The sequence below is a fragment of the Ranitomeya imitator genome, chromosome 7 (genome assembly GCF_032444005.1).
Source record: "Ranitomeya imitator isolate aRanImi1 chromosome 7, aRanImi1.pri, whole genome shotgun sequence".
Classification (NCBI taxonomy): domain Eukaryota; kingdom Metazoa; phylum Chordata; class Amphibia; order Anura; family Dendrobatidae; genus Ranitomeya; species Ranitomeya imitator.
This window is the reverse complement of record NC_091288.1, coordinates 4769548-4786080: the sequence shown is the minus strand read 5'-3', so window position 1 is coordinate 4786080 and position 16533 is coordinate 4769548. Positions and strand designations below refer to the sequence as shown.

Here is a 16533-nt window from a genome sequence, read left to right as displayed (position 1 = left end):
ATAACCCCTAGTATTGGCACGCAGACGCTTTCATTGCTCCTGTGCAGTGCATGGAGCCCATAACCCCTAGTATTGGCACGCAGACGCTTTCATTGCTCCTGTACAGTGCATGGAGCCCATATCCCCTAGTATTGGCACGCAGACGCTTTCATTGCACCTGTGCAGTGCATGGAGCCCATAACCCCTAGTATTGGCACGCAGACGCTTTCATTGCTCCTGTGCAGTGCATGGAGCCCATAACCCCTAGTATTGGCACGCAGACGCTTTCATTGCTCCTGTACAGTGCATGGAGCCCATAACCCCTAGTATTGGCACGCAGACGCTTTCATTGCACCTGTGCAGTGCATGGAGCCCATAATCCCTAGTATTGGCACGCAGACGCTTTCATTGTGCCCGTGTAGTGCATGGAGCCCATAACCCCTAGTATTGGCACGCAGACGCTTTCATTGCGCCTGTGCAGTGCATGGAGCCCATAACCCCTAGTATTGGCACGCAGACGCTTTCATTGCTCCTGTGCAGTGCATGGAGCCCATAACCCCTAGTATTGGCACGCAGACGCTTTCATTGCTCCTGTGCAGTGCATGGAGCACATAACCCCTAGTATTGGCACGCAGACGCTTTCATTGCTCCTGTACAGTGCATGGAGCCCATATCCCCTAGTATTGGCACGCAGACGCTTTCATTGCGCCTGTGCAGTGCATGGAGCCCATAACCCCTAGTATTGGCACGCAGACGCTTTCATTGCTCCTGTACAGTGCATGGAGCCCATATCCCCTAGTATTGGCACGCAGACGCTTTCATTGCTCCTGTGCAGTGCATGGAGCACATAACCCCTAGTATTGGCACGCAGACGCTTTCATTGCTCCTGTGCAGTGCATGGAGCCCATAACCCCTAGTATTGGCACGCAGACGCTTTCATTGCTCCTGTACAGTGCATGGAGCCCATATCCCCTAGTATTGGCACGCAGACGCTTTCATTGCTCCTGTACAGTGCATGGAGCCCATATCCCCTAGTATTGGCACGCAGACGCTTTCATTGCGCCTGTGCAGTGCATGGAGCCCATATCCCCTAGTATTGGCACGCAGACGCTTTCATTGCTCCTGTACAGTGCATGGAGCCCATATCCCCTAGTATTGGCACGCAGACGCTTTCATTGCGCCTGTGCAGTGCATGGAGCCCATAACCCCTAGTATTGGCACGCAGACGCTTTCATTGCTCCTGTGCAGTGCATGGAGCCCATAACCCCTAGTATTGGCACGCAGACGCTTTCATTGTGCCTGTGCAGTGCATGGAGCCCATAACCCCTAGTATTGGCACGCAGACGCTTTCATAGCTCCTGTGCAGTGCATGGAGCCCATAACCCCTAGTATTGGCACGCAGACGCTTTCATTGCTCCTGTACAGTGCATGGAGCCCATATCCCCTAGTATTGGCACGCAGACGCTTTCATTGCGCCTGTGCAGTGCATGGAGCCCATATCCCCTAGTATTGGCACGCAGACGCTTTCATTGCTCCTGTACAGTGCATGGAGCCCATATCCCCTAGTATTGGCACGCAGACGCTTTCATTGCGCCTGTGCAGTGCATGGAGCCCATAACCCCTAGTATTGGCACGCAGACGCTTTCATTGCTCCTGTGCAGTGCATGGAGCCCATATCCCCTAGTATTGGCACGCAGACGCTTTCATTGCTCCTGTACAGTGCATGGAGCCCATAACCCCTAGTATTGGCACGCAGACGCTTTCATTGCTCCTGTACAGTGCATGGAGCCCATATCCCCTAGTATTGGCACGCAGACGCTTTCATTGCGCCTGTGCAGTGCATGGAGCCCATAACCCCTAGTATTGGCACGCAGACGCTTTCATTGCTCCTGTACAGTGCATGGAGCCCATATCCCCTAGTATTGGCACGCAGACGCTTTCATTGTGCCCGTGCAGTGCATGGAGCCCATAACCCCTAGTATTGGCACGCAGACGCTTTCATTGCGCCTGTGCAGTGCATGGAGCCCATATCCCCTAGTATTGGCACGCAGACGCTTTCCTTGCTCCTGTGCAGTGCATGGAGCCCATAACCCCTAGTATTGGCACGTAGACGCTTTCATTGTGCCCGTGCAGTGCATGGAGCCCATAACCCCTAGTATTGGCACGCAGACGCTTTCATTGTGCCCGTGCAGTGCATGGAGCCCATAACCCCTAGTATTGGCACGCAGACGCTTTCCTTGCTCCTGTGCAGTGCATGGAGCCCATAACCCCTAGTATTGGCACGCAGACGCTTTCATTGCACCTGTGCAGTGCATGGAGCCCATAACCCCTAGTATTGGCACGCAGACGCTTTCATTGTGCCCGTGCAGTGCATGGAGCCCATAACCCCTAGTATTGGCACGCAGACGCTTTCATTGCTCCTGTACAGTGCATGGAGCCCATATCCCCTAGTATTGGCACGCAGACGCTTTCATTGCGCCTGTGCAGTGCATGGAGCCCATAACCCCTAGTATTGGCACGCAGACGCTTTCATTGCTCCTGTACAGTGCATGGAGCCCATATCCCCTAGTATTGGCACGCAGACGCTTTCATTGCTCCTGTGCAGTGCATGGAGCCCATATCCCCTAGTATTGGCACGCAGACGCTTTCATTGCTCCTGTACAGTGCATGGAGCCCATATCCCCTAGTATTGGCACGCAGACGCTTTCATTGCTCCTGTACAGTGCATGGAGCCCATAACCCCTAGTATTGGCACGCAGACGCTTTCATTGCTCCTGTGCAGTGCATGGAGCCCATAACCCCTAGTATTGGCACGCAGACGCTTTCATTGCTCCTGTACAGTGCATGGAGCCCATATCCCCTAGTATTGGCACGCAGACGCTTTCATTGCTCCCGTGCAGTGCATGGAGCCCATATCCCCTAGTATTGGCACGCAGACGCTTTCATTGCTCCTTGTACAGTGCATGGAGCCCATATCCCCTAGTATTGGCACGCAGACGCTTTCATTGCGCCCGTGCAGTGCATGGAGGGCATAACCCCTAGTATTGGCACGCAGACGCTTTCATTACTCCTGTGCAGTGCATGGAGCCCATATCCCCTAGTATTGGCACGCAGACGCTTTCATTGCTCCTGTACAGTGCATGGAGCCCATAACCCCTAGTATTGGCACGCAGACGCTTTCATTGCTCCTGTGCAGTGCATGGAGCCCATATCCCCTAGTATTGGCACGCAGACGCTTTCATTACTCCTGTACAGTGCATGGAGCCCATAACCCCTAGTATTGGCACGCAGACGCTTTCATTGCTCCTGTGCAGTGCATGGAGCCCATATCCCCTAGTATTGGCACGCAGACGCTTTCATTGCTCCTTGTACAGTGCATGGAGCCCATATCCCCTAGTATTGGCACGCAGACGCTTTCATTGCGCCCGTGCAGTGCATGGAGGGCATAACCCCTAGTATTGGCACGCAGACGCTTTCATTACTCCTGTGCAGTGCATGGAGCCCATATCCCCTAGTATTGGCACGCAGACGCTTTCATTGCTCCTGTACAGTGCATGGAGCCCATAACCCCTAGTATTGGCACGCAGACGCTTTCATTGCTCCTGTGCAGTGCATGGAGCCCATATCCCCTAGTATTGGCACGCAGACGCTTTCATTACTCCTGTACAGTGCATGGAGCCCATAACCCCTAGTATTGGCACGCAGACGCTTTCATTACTCCTGTGCAGTGCATGGAGCCCATATCCCCTAGTATTGGCACGCAGACGCTTTCATTGCTCCTGTACAGTGCATGGAGCCCATAACCCCTAGTATTGGCACGCAGACGCTTTCATTGCTCCTGTACAGTGCATGGAGCCCATATCCCCTAGTATTGGCACGCAGACGCTTTCATTGCTCCTTGTACAGTGCATGGAGCCCATAACCCCTAGTATTGGCACGCAGACGCTTTCATTGCTCCTGTGCAGTGCATGGAGCCCATATCCCCTAGTATTGGCACGCAGACGCTTTCATTACTCCTGTACAGTGCATGGAGCCCATAACCCCTAGTATTGGCACGCAGACGCTTTCATTGCGCCTGTGCAGTGCATGGAGCCCATAACCCCTAGTATTGGCACGCAGACGCTTTCATTGCGCCTGTGCAGGACTAAACCACATAGTATCCCAGTAAAGGACTTTGAGCCCCATTCATTCACCAGGGACTACAGGTTTTTTAATGCGTTGTGTTCTGATTACCTTAGAATAACAATTAAGCCTATTTGGAAATATATTAATGAGGCATTAAAACTTTATAGGTATACAAGAAAAGAGTTTTGCAGAAGGGCCTGTGAACTTTATAAATAATTATTATTATAATTATTTAGCGCCAACTGAAAACTGCAGTCAGGTATTTATTTATTAACCCTTCAGGTGATTTTCAGGAATTAATAAAAAGTGACATGACAGATGAAAATGTGCATTTTTACCACCTAAATGTCGCTGACTTCTGAACAGATTACTATAGTCGTCAGCCTCTAAGGCCGCTATATGGTCGTGAATTGCCGGCAAACATCAGGACCACCCAATCAGGATCTGAGGGGGCCGATGGGGATAAAGAGGGAGAAGCCACACTCTGTTAACTATTTATATGATGTAGTCACTATTGAGAGCAGCATCTAAGGGGTTAAACAGATATGGACGGTGCAAACCCTGATGGTGGCTGATGCAGCAGGTTGTCAGCTATAGTGGACAGCGACAGCTGCTGGATTGTCACCTGTGTGGGGAGGATATTCTCTAATATCTCAGGTCAGTGAAGAGACACCTGTGATGAAATCCGTCCTGTGGTTGTTGTGTCATCTTTATTTTACTTTCAGTTCAACGTGAATGAGATTCTCGAGCTCCGGGTGGGCTGTGGGCGGAGCTCTGCTTACATGTTCATCTGTATGGCTAATCACAGGTCACGGATCCCTCAGTCACCGCCCCCTATTTTACATACTGAATATAATATGTATTGAAAAAAAAATCATTCAGCAGGAGCATGATCACATCTATAGTATGCATTACATCATTTTATTCAGTGCTATACATTTAATCTGAAAAAAAGTCTCATCACCAGGTATCAGTGTAATCAGTATAACGGCACCGACCTGACACTGTCTGTAGTCACTGAGCACAATCCTGATCACAGGTATCAGTGTAATGGCACCGACCTGACAGTGTCTGTAGTCACTGAGCACAATCCTGATCACAGGTATCAGTGTAATCAGTATAACAGCACCGACCTGACACTGCCTGTAGTCATTGAGCACAATGCTGATTCACAGGTATCAGTGTAATGGCAACGACCTGACAGTGTCTGTAGTCACTGAGCACAATCCTGATCATAGGTATCAGTGTAATCAGTGTAACGGTGCCGACCCGACACTGTCTGTAGTCACTGAGCACAATCCTGATCACAGGTATCAGTGTAATCAGTATAACGGCACCGACCTGACACTGTCTGTAGTCACTGAGCACAATCCTGATCACAGGTATCAGTGTAATCAGTATAACGGCACCGACCTGACACTGTCTGTAGTCACTGAGCACAATCCTGATCACAGGTATCAGTGTAATCAGTATAACAGCACCGACCTGACACTGCCTGTAGTCATTGAGCACAATGCTGATTCACAGGTATCAGTGTAATGGCACCAACCTGAGATTGTCTATAGTCACTGAGCACAATCCTGATCACAGGTCACTTTAACAGAGGCTTCTCCCCTACATTATATAGAGGCTTCTCCCCTGTTATACAGAGGCTCCTCTCCTCCTCCCCCGTTATACAGAGGCTCCTCTGCTCCTCCCCCCCGTTATACAGAGGCTCCTCTCCTCCGTTATACAGAGGCTCCTCTCCTCCGTTATACAGAGGCTCCTCTCCTCCTCCCCCCGTTATACAGAGGCTCCTCTCCTCCTCCCCCCGTTATACAGAGGCTCCTCTCCTCCTCCCCCCGTTATACAGAGGCTCCTCTCCTCCTCCCCCCGTTATACAGAGGCTCCTCTCCTCCTCCCCCCGTTATACAGAGGTTCCTCTCCTCCTCCCCAGTTATACAGAGGCTCCTCTCCTCCTCCTCCCCTCGTTATACAGAGGCTCCTCTCCTCCTCCCCCCGTTATACAGAGGCTCCTCTCCTCCTCCTCCCCCCGTTATACAGAGGCTCCTCTCCTCCTCCTCCCCCCGTTATACAGAGGCTCCTCTCCTCCTCCCCCCGTTATACAGAGGCTCCTCTCCTCCTCCCCCCGTTATACAGAGGCTCCTCTCCTCCTCCCCCCGTTATACAGAGGCTCCTCTCCTCCTCCCCCCGTTATACAGAGGCTCCTCTCCTCCTCCCCCGTTATACAGAGGCTCCTCTCCTCCTCCCCCCGTTATACAGAGGCTCCTCTCCTCCTCCTCCCCCGTTATACAGAGGCTCCTCTCCTCCTCCCCCGTTATACAGAGGCTCCTCCCCCCGTTATACAGAGGCTCCTCTCCTCCTCCCCCGTTATACAGAGGCTCCTCCCCCCGTTATACAGAGGCTCCTCTCCTCCTCCCCCCGTTATACAGAGGCTCCTCTCCTCCTCCCCCGTTATACAGAGGCTCCTCTCCTCCTCCCCCCGTTATACAGAGGCTCCTCTCCTCCTCCTCCCCCGTTATACAGAGGCTCCTCTCCTCCTCCCCCGTTATACAGAGGCTCCTCCCCCCGTTATACAGAGGCTCCTCTCCTCCTCCCCCGTTATACAGAGGCTCCTCCCCCCTTATACAGAGGCTCCTCCCCCCGTTATACAGAGGCTCCTCTCCTCCTCCCCCCGTTATACAGAGGCTCCTCTCCTCCTCCCCCCGTTATACAGAGGCTCCTCTCCTCCTCCCCCCGTTATACAGAGGCTCCTCTCCTCCTCCCCCCGTTATACAGAGGCTCCTCTCCTCCTCCCCCCGTTATACAGAGGCTCCTCTCCTCCTCCCCCCGTTATACAGAGGCTCCTCTCCTCCTCCCCCCGTTATACAGAGGCTCCTCTCCTCCTCCCCCGTTATACAGAGGCTCCTCTCCTCCTCCCCCGTTATACAGAGGCTCCTCTCCTCCTCCCCCCGTTATACAGAGGCTCCTCTCCTCCTCCCCCCGTTATACAGAGGCTCCTCTCCTCCTCCTCCTCCGTTATACAGAGGCTCCTCTCCTCCTCCCCCCGTTATACAGAGGCTCCTCTCCTCCTCCCCCCGTTATACAGAGGCTCCTCTCCTCCTCCTCCCCCCGTTATACAGAGGCTCCTCTCCTCCTCCTCCCCCCGTTATACTTATTATTATTATTATTATTATTTATTGTTATAGCGCCATTTATTCCATGGCGCTTTACATGTGAGGAGGGGTATACATAATGAAAACAAGTACAATAATCTTAAACAATACAGGTCATAACTGGTACAGGAGGAGAGAGGACCCTGCCCGCGAGGGCTCACAATCTACAGAGGCTCCTCTCCTCCTCCTCCTCCCCCCGTTATACAGAGGCTCCTCTCCTCCTCCTCCTCCTCCCCCCGTTATACAGAGGCTCCTCTCCTCCCCCCGTTATACAGAGGCTCCTCTCCTCCTCCTCCCCCCGTTATACAGAGGCTCCTCTCCTCCTCCTCCCCCCGTTATACAGAGGCTCCTCTCCTCCTCCTCCCCCCGTTATACAGAGGCTCCTCTCCTCCTCCTCCTCCTCCCCCCCCGTTATACAGAGGCTCCTCTCCTCCTCCTCCTCCCCCCGTTATACAGAGGCTCCTCTCCTCCTCCTCCCCCCGTTATACAGAGGCTCCTCTCCTCCTCCCCCGTTATACAGAGGCTCCTCTCCTCCTCCTCCCCCCGTTATACAGAGGCTCCTCTCCTCTCCTCCCCCCGTTATACAGAGGCTCCTCTCCTCCTCCTCCCCCCGTTATACAGAGGCTCCTCTCCTCCTCCCCCCGTTATACAGAGGCTCCTCTCCTCCTCCCCCCGTTATACAGAGGCTCCTCTCCTCCTCCCCCCGTTATACAGAGGCTCCTCTCCTCCTCCTCCCCCCGTTATACAGAGGCTCCTCTCCTCTCCTCCTCCCCCCGTTATACAGAGGCTCCTCTCCTCCTCCTCCCCCCGTTATACAGAGGCTCCTCTCCTCTCCTCCTCCCCCCGTTATACAGAGGCTCCTCTCCTCCTCCCCCCGTTATACAGAGGCTCCTCTCCTCCTCCCCCCGTTATACAGAGGCTCCTCTCCTCCTCCCCCCGTTATACAGAGGCTCCTCTCCTCCTCCTCCCCCCGTTATACAGAGGCTCCTCTCCTCTCCTCCTCCCCCCGTTATACAGAGGCTCCTCTCCTCCTCCTCCCCCCGTTATACAGAGGCTCCTCTCCTCCTCCCCCCGTTATACAGAGGCTCCTCTCCTCCTCCCCCGTTATACAGAGGCTCCTCTCCTCCTCCCCCGTTATACAGAGGCTCCTCTCCTCCTCCTCCCGTTATACAGAGGCTCCTCTCCTCCTCCTCCCCCCGTTATACAGAGGCTCCTCTCCTCCTCCTCCCCCCGTTATACAGAGGCTCCTCTCCTCTCCTCCTCCCCCCGTTATACAGAGGCTCCTCTCCTCCTCCCCCGTTATACAGAGGCTCCTCTCCTCCTCCCCCGTTATACAGAGGCTCCTCTCCTCCTCCTCCCCCCGTTATACAGAGGCTCCTCTCCTCCTCCTCCCCCCGTTATACAGAGGTTCCTCTCCTCCTCCTCCCCCCGTTATAGAGGCTCCTCTCCTCCTCCTCCCCCCGTTATACAGAGGCTCCTCTCCTCCTCCTCCCCCCGTTATACAGAGGCTCCTCTCCTCTCCTCCTCCCCCCGTTATACAGAGGCTCCTCTCCTCCTCCCCCGTTATACAGAGGCTCCTCTCCTCCTCCCCCGTTATACAGAGGCTCCTCTCCTCCTCCTCCCCCCGTTATACAGAGGCTCCTCTCCTCCTCCTCCCCCCGTTATACAGAGGCTCCTCTCCTCCTCCTCCCCCCGTTATAGAGGCTCCTCTCCTCCTCCTCCCCCCGTTATACAGAGGCTCCTCTCCTCCTCCTCCCCCCGTTATACAGAGGCTCCTCTCCTCCTCCTCCCCCCCTCCTCCCCCCCTCCTCCCCCCGTTATACAGAGGCTCCTCTCCTCTCCTCCTCCCCCCGTTATACAGAGGCTCCTCTCCTCCTCCTCCCCCCGTTATACAGAGGCTCCTCTCCTCCTCCCCCGTTATACAGAGGCTCCTCTCCTCCTCCCCCCGTTATACAGAGGCTCCTCTCCTCCTCCCCCCGTTATACAGAGGCTCCTCTCCTCCTCCTCCCCCCGTTATACAGAGGCTCCTCTCCTCCTCCTCCCCCCGTTATACAGAGGCTCCTCTCCTCCTCCTCCCCCCGTTATACAGAGGCTCCTCTCCTCCTCCTCCCCCCGTTATACAGAGGCTCCTCTCCTCCTCCTCCCCCCGTTATACAGAGGCTCCTCTCCTCTCCTCCTCCCCCCGTTATACAGAGGCTCCTCTCCTCCTCCCCCGTTATACAGAGGCTCCTCTCCTCCTCCTCCCGTTATACAGAGGCTCCTCTCCTCCTCCCCCCGTTATACAGAGGCTCCTCTCCTCCTCCCCCCGTTATAGAGGCTCCTCTCCTCCTCCTCCCCCCGTTATACAGAGGCTCCTCTCCTCCTCCTCCCCCCGTTATACAGAGGCTCCTCTCCTCCTCCTCCCCCCGTTATACAGAGGCTCCTCTCCTCCTCCTCCCCCCGTTATACAGAGGCTCCTCTCCTCCTCCTCCCCCCGTTATACAGAGGCTCCTCTCCTCCTCCTCCCCCCGTTATACAGAGGCTCCTCTCCTCCTCCTCCCCCCGTTATACAGAGGCTCCTCTCCTCCTCCTCCCGTTATACAGAGGCTCCTCTCCTCCTCCCCCGTTATACAGAGGCTCCTCTCCTCCTCCTCCCCCCGTTATACAGAGGCTCCTCTCCTCCTCCTCCCGTTATACAGAGGCTCCTCTCCTCCTCCCCCGTTATACAGAGGCTCCTCTCCTCCTCCTCCCCCCGTTATACAGAGGCTCCTCTCCTCCTCCCCCCGTTATACAGAGGCTCCTCTCCTCCTCCTCCTCCCCCCGTTATACAGAGGCTCCTCTCCTCCTCCTCCCCCCGTTATACAGAGGCTCCTCTCCTCCTCCCCCCGTTATACAGAGGCTCCTCTCCTCCTCCCCCGTTATACAGAGGCTCCTCTCCTCCTCCTCCCCCCGTTATACAGAGGCTCCTCTCCTCCTCCTCCCCCCGTTATACAGAGGCTCCTCTCCTCCTCCCCCCGTTATACAGAGGCTCCTCTCCTCCTCCCCGGTCTCCGGTGTTTGGCCCCGCCTCTGGCTCCTCCCCCAGCCCCGGTTCCGGTGCTCGCGGCCTGCTTTCCTCAGAGCTCCGGACTTTCCTGAGTTTCCTCCCCGGGCTGAGGCCTCGCAGTTCTCATGCCTGTATTTGGACTCTATTCCTTCACTCACCCGCATTCTCCCGAGTCCCGGGCCGGTCCAACCGGTATCAGCGGCGGTTTCTTCCTCCTCCCCCACCGGAACCGGAGACTGGGCGGCCCCGCGCAATGCATGCCGGGAGAAGAGGGCGGGTGCTTCCTTGTGTGTACGACGTATACCGCAGCCTGTGCTCCTGTACACGGCGGCGCCATCACTGAGCCGGGCCCACACGGTACCGAGCGCAGAACCAGCGGGAAAAATCACCTCACTGAATCACAGCCAATCAGATAGCAGCTTTTATCTCTTCTCTCCGAGTGACGTTATGGAAACGGGGATCTGATTGGCTGCCGTGGGCGGCGCGTGCCCTCAGTGGGGCAGATATAATGGCGGAGTCTCCGGCGCAGAATCAGGTGATTTTATTTTTGGTCACTGAAGGCGCCATGTTCAGATGTCTGACGGGATTGTGCCGTAACCATCACACTGGCTCCACATATATATGGGGGGTCATCGGACGCCGTGATGATACTGGACGGGCGTCACAGCCGGGGCACACGGGGTCATCCGGAAAATCAGACGCCGTGATGATACTGGACGGGCGTCACAGCCGGGGCACACGGGGTCATCCGGAAAATCAGACGCCGTGATGATACTGGACGGATGTCACAGCCGGGGTACACGGGGTCATCCGGAAAATCAGACGCCGTGATGATACTGGACGGATGTCACAGCCGGGGCACACGGGGTCATCCGGAAAATCAGACGCCGTGATGATACTGGACGGATGTCACAGCCGGGGTACACGGGGTCATCCGGAAAATCAGACGCCGTGATGATACTGGACGGGCGTCACAGCCGGGGCACACGGGGTCATCCGGAAAATCAGACGCCGTGATGATACTGGACGGATGTCACAGCCGGGGTACACGGGGTCATCCGGAAAATCAGACGCCGTGATGATACTGGACGGGCGTCACAGCCGGGGCACACGGGGTCATCCGGAAAATCAGACGCCGTGATGATACTGGACGGGCGTCACAGCCGGGGCACACGGGGTCATCCGGAAAATCAGACGCCGTGATGATACTGGACGGGCGTCACAGCCGGGGCACACGGGGTCATCCGGAAAATCAGACGCCGTGATGATACTGGACGGGCGTCACAGCCGGGGCACACGGGGTCATCCGGAAAATCAGACGCCGTGATGATACTGGACGGGCGTCACAGCCGGGGCACACGGGGTCATCCGGAAAATCAGACGCCGTGATGATACTGGACGGGCGTCACAGCCGGGGCACACGGGGTCATCCGGAAAATCAGACGCCGTGATGATACTGGACGGATGTCACAGCCGGGGCACACGGGGTCATCCGGAAAATCAGACGCCGTGATGATACTGGACGGGCGTCACAGCCGGGGCACACGGGGTCATCCGGAAAATCAGACGCCGTGATGATACTGGACGGGCGTCACAGCCAGGGCACACGGGGTCATCCGGAAAATCAGACGCCGTGATGATACTGGACGGGCGTCACAGCCGGGGCACACGGGGTCATCCGGAAAATCAGACGCCGTGATGATACTGGACGGGCGTCACAGCCGGGGCACACGGGGTCATCCGGAAAATCAGACGCCGTGATGATACTGGACGGGCGTCACAGCCGGGGCACACGGGGTCATCCGGAAAATCAGACGCCGTGATGATACTGGACGGGCGTCACAGCCGGGGCACACGGGGTCATCCGGAAAATCAGACGCCGTGATGATACTGGACGGGCGTCACAGCCGGGGCACACGGGGTCATCCGGAAAATCAGACGCCGTGATGATACTGGACGGGCGTCACAGCCGGGGCACACGGGGTCATCCGGAAAATCAGACGCCGTGATGATACTGGACGGGCGTCACAACCGGGGCACACGGGGTCATCCGGAAAATCAGACGCCGTGATGATACTGGACGGGCGTCACAGCCGGGGCACACGGGGTCATCCGGAAAATCAGACGCCGTGATGATACTGGACGGGCGTCACAGCCGGGGCACACGGGGTCATCTGGAAAATCAGACGCCGTGATGATACTGGATGGGCGTCACAGCCGGGGCACACGGGGTCATCCGGAAAATCAGACGCCGTGATGATACTGGACGGATGTCACAGCCGGGGCACACGGGGTCATCCGGAAAATCAGACGCCGTGATGATACTGGATGGGCGTCACAGCCGGGGCACACGGGGTCATCCGGAAAATCAGACGCCGTGATGATACTGGACGGATGTCACAGCCGGGGCACACGGGGTCATCCGGAAAATCAGACGCCGTGATGATACTGGACGGGCGTCACAGCCGGGGCACACGGGGTCATCCGGAAAATCAGACGCCGTGATGATACTGGACGGGCGTCACAGCCGGGGCACACGGGGTCATCCGGAAAATCAGACGCCGTGATGATACTGGACGGGCGTCACAGCCGGGGCACACGGGGTCATCCGGAAAATCAGACGCCGTGATGATACTGGACGGGCGTCACAGCCGGGGCACACGGGGTCATCCGGAAAATCAGACGCCGTGATGATACTGGACGGGCGTCACAGCCGGGGCACACGGGGTCATCCGGAAAATCAGACGCCGTGATGATACTGGACGGGCGTCACAGCCGGGGCACACGGGGTCATCCGGAAAATCAGACGCCGTGATGATACTGGACGGGCGTCACAGCCGGGGCACACGGGGTCATCCGGGAAATCAGACGCCGTGATGATACTGGACGGGCGTCAGCCGGGGCACACTGTGTCATCCGGGAAATCAGACACCGTAATGATACTGGACAGGCGTCACAGCCAGGGCATGTGGGGTCATCTGAGAAATTGGACACTGTGATGAAACTGGACGGGTGTCACAGACGGTGCACATGGGGTCATCTGAGGAATTGGACGGCGTGATGATACTAGAGAGGCGTCACAGCCGTGGCCCATATGGTCATCAGGGAAGTTGGATGCCGTGATGATACTGGACGGGCATCACAACTGGGGCACGTGGAGCCATCGCACGCCGTGATGTAACTGGACGGACGTCACAGCCAGGGCACGTGGGATCATCTGGGAAATCAGACACCGTGATGATACCGGGCAGGTGTCACAGCCGGGGCACGTGGGGTCATCTGAGGCATCAGACACTGTGATGAAACTGGACGGGCGTCACAGCCGGGCCCATAGGGTCATTAGGGAAGTTGGACACCGTGATGATACTGGAAGGGCATTACAATCGGGGCACGTGGAGTCATCCGGACGCCGTGTTTTTTCTGGACGGACGCCACAGCCAGGGCATGCGGGGTCATCTGGGAAATCGGACACCGTGATGATGCTGGACGGGTGCCACAGCTGGATCTCGTGGAGTCATCGGGGAAATCAAACTCCAAGATGAACTGGATGGACAAATGTCTTTTTTCAGCCTTACTATGTTACTATACTGGACAGGCTTCACAACCGTTGCACATGGGGTCATCGGAGAAATCTGACGCCAAGATGATACTGGACGGGTGTCACAGCCGGGGCGCGTGGGGTCATCGGACGCCGTGATGTAAGTGGATGGTCGTCACAGCCAGGGCACATGGGGTCATCTGGGAAATCAGACACCATGATGATACTGGACAGGTACCACAACCAGGGCACGTGGGGTCATCGGGGAAATCGGACACCGTGATGATACTGGACGGGTGTCACAGCCGGGGCACATGGGGTCATCGGACGCCGTGATGTAACTGGATGGTCGTCACAGCCAGGACACATGGGGTCATCTGGGAAATCGGACACCATGATGATATTTGACAGATGCCACAGCCAGGACACCTGGGGAAATCAGACACCTTGATGATACTTTATGAGCGTCACAGCCGGGGCAAGTGGGGTCATCGGACACCATGATGTAACTGGACGTGAGTCACAGCCGGGGCACGTGTGGTCTTCCGGGACATCAGACACCGTGATGATACTGGATAGGCGCCACAGCCGTGGCACATGGGGTCATCGGAGAAATCAAACAATGTGATGATACCGGACAGATGTAACAGCCGGGGCCCATAAGGACATCGGGTATATCAGACGCCATGATGATACTGGACAGGCGTCACCAGCGGGGCACGTTGGGTCATCGGGGAAATTGGACACTGTGATGATGCTGGAAGGGCGTCACAGCCAGGGCCCATAGGGTCATCGGGGAAAATCGGATGCCGTGATTATACTGGATAAGCGTCAAAGCTGGGGCACGTGGGGTCATTGGGGAAATCGGACACCATGATGACACTGGATGGGCGTCGCAGCCAGGGCCCTTAGGGTCATCGGGGAAATCGGACGCCGTGATGATACTGGATAGGCATCACATACCATCAGCTATGGAGGGTTACCATTATTAAAACGTAACCTTTAATGAGGATAACCTAAAATATAAGAACCCAACGAACAAACACATATACAAAAAGTGCCCAAAATAACCAGTGCTCAAAATATAAAAGAATGGAACGGTCTCACCATTCAGGACGGACACTTGGATCTTTCTCAGCCAGTGGGGCTTTGATGAGTAACAGTCCAGGGGAAAAAAAAACAGGCTAGGGCACAAATCCTGTCTACCCTGTAAACCCTGTGTAGCTCCTGTCCTTACAAGGACAGGCCCCAAGTGGACCCTGCTATGGACAATGTGTCCTTCACATTTTGACTGCAAACATAGACAGCCATAACTTGCTGATGGGTACTCAGCCACTGCGGGACCCACTTTGAAATACGGACTCTTTTTTTTGTCTTTTGCTTGGACTTTTGTGCTTTGTAGCACACATATTTGTTCAAACTCCCCTGATGAGTCTCCTACACTGGTGATGAAACGCGTAGGGAGAAGAGGAAATTCATTTACCTACACCCATTCATCTGGTGGTTGTCCATAGCAGGGTCCACTTGGGGCCTGTCCTTGTAAGGACAGGAGCTACACAGGGTTTACAGGGTAGACAGGATTTGTGCCCTAGCCCGTTGTTTTTTTCCCCTGGACTGTTGCTCATCAAAGCCCCACGGACCTGAGACGGACACCGGACCGCAGCGGGACCGCCCCTGGGTGAGTTATCTAACCTCTTTTTCTCCTCTTTCAGGATACATCAGGGTTTTATCTACAGCGTTACAGAATGCATTACACAATGCTGGAGATAAGCCCCTGATGCCGGTGGGCTTAGCTCACCTTCGATTTTGGGGGTGACAGGTTCCCTTTAACATCACCTCTACTATGAATTTTCACAAAAAAAACCATGCAAAGAGCACCTATATATAGATCTAATTCGACTCCTCTCGGTGCAGGTGGTGAACTAAAAAAGGGCTATGAGCGCTAGAAAAAAAAAAGTACTTAGCTATAGCTATTTACTACGCTTACATCGGGCTCCCCCTTCCTTTCCCCTCATCCTCTCTTTCCCAGGACCCCATTCACAAAGAAAAGTGTGAAAAATATATATTTTCATACAAAATAAAGGAATTTAAATGGATGTGGCTATGTGCAGCTCTGTGCGCTGCTCTCTCCCCCATGTGCAGCTCTGTTCTCTGCCGCCCCCATGTGCAGCTCTGTGCGCTGTTCACTGCCCCATGTGCAGCTCTGTTCACTGCCCCTCCGCGTGCAGCTCTGTGCGCTGCTCTCCCCCCGGGTGCAGCTGTTCTCTGCCCCATGTGCAGCTCTGTTCGCTGCCCCCCCCCCCCCCATGTGCAGCTGTTCTCTGCCCCCCCCATGTGCGGCTCTGTTCGCTGCCCCCCCCCCCCATGTGCGGCTCTGTTCTCTGCCCCCCCCCCCCATCTGCAGCTCTGTTCTCTGCCCCCCCCCCATCTGCAGCTCTGTTCTCTGCCCCCCCCCCATCTGCAGCTCTGTTCTCTGCCCCCCCCATGTGCAGCTCTGTTCTCTGCCCCCCCCATGTGCAGCTCTGTTTGCTGCCCCCCCCCCCCAATTGCAGCTCTGTTCTCTGCCCCCCCCCATGTGCGGCTCTGTTCTCTGCCCCCCCCCCCATGTGCAGCTCTGTTCTCTGCCCCCCCCCCCCCCCCCATGTGCAGCTCTGTTCGCTGCCCCCCCCATGTGCAGCTCTGTTCGCTGCCCCCCCCCCCATGTGCAGCTC

At 56.0% G+C, this 16533-nt stretch overlaps 1 protein-coding gene across 1 annotated transcript in view; it reads right to left on the bottom strand.

Annotated features, from left to right (window-relative positions):
* The window catches only part of ZNF148 (zinc finger protein 148), a 47629-nt gene extending 37105 nt beyond the window's left edge, over positions 1 to 10524 (bottom strand). Inside the window, exon 1 of the mRNA XM_069732585.1 lies at positions 10443 to 10524. The gene's annotated coding sequence lies outside the window, so the exon portion shown is untranslated. The remainder of the gene's footprint in view (positions 1 to 10442) is intronic.
* Positions 10525 to 16533: the final 6009 nt, after the last annotated feature.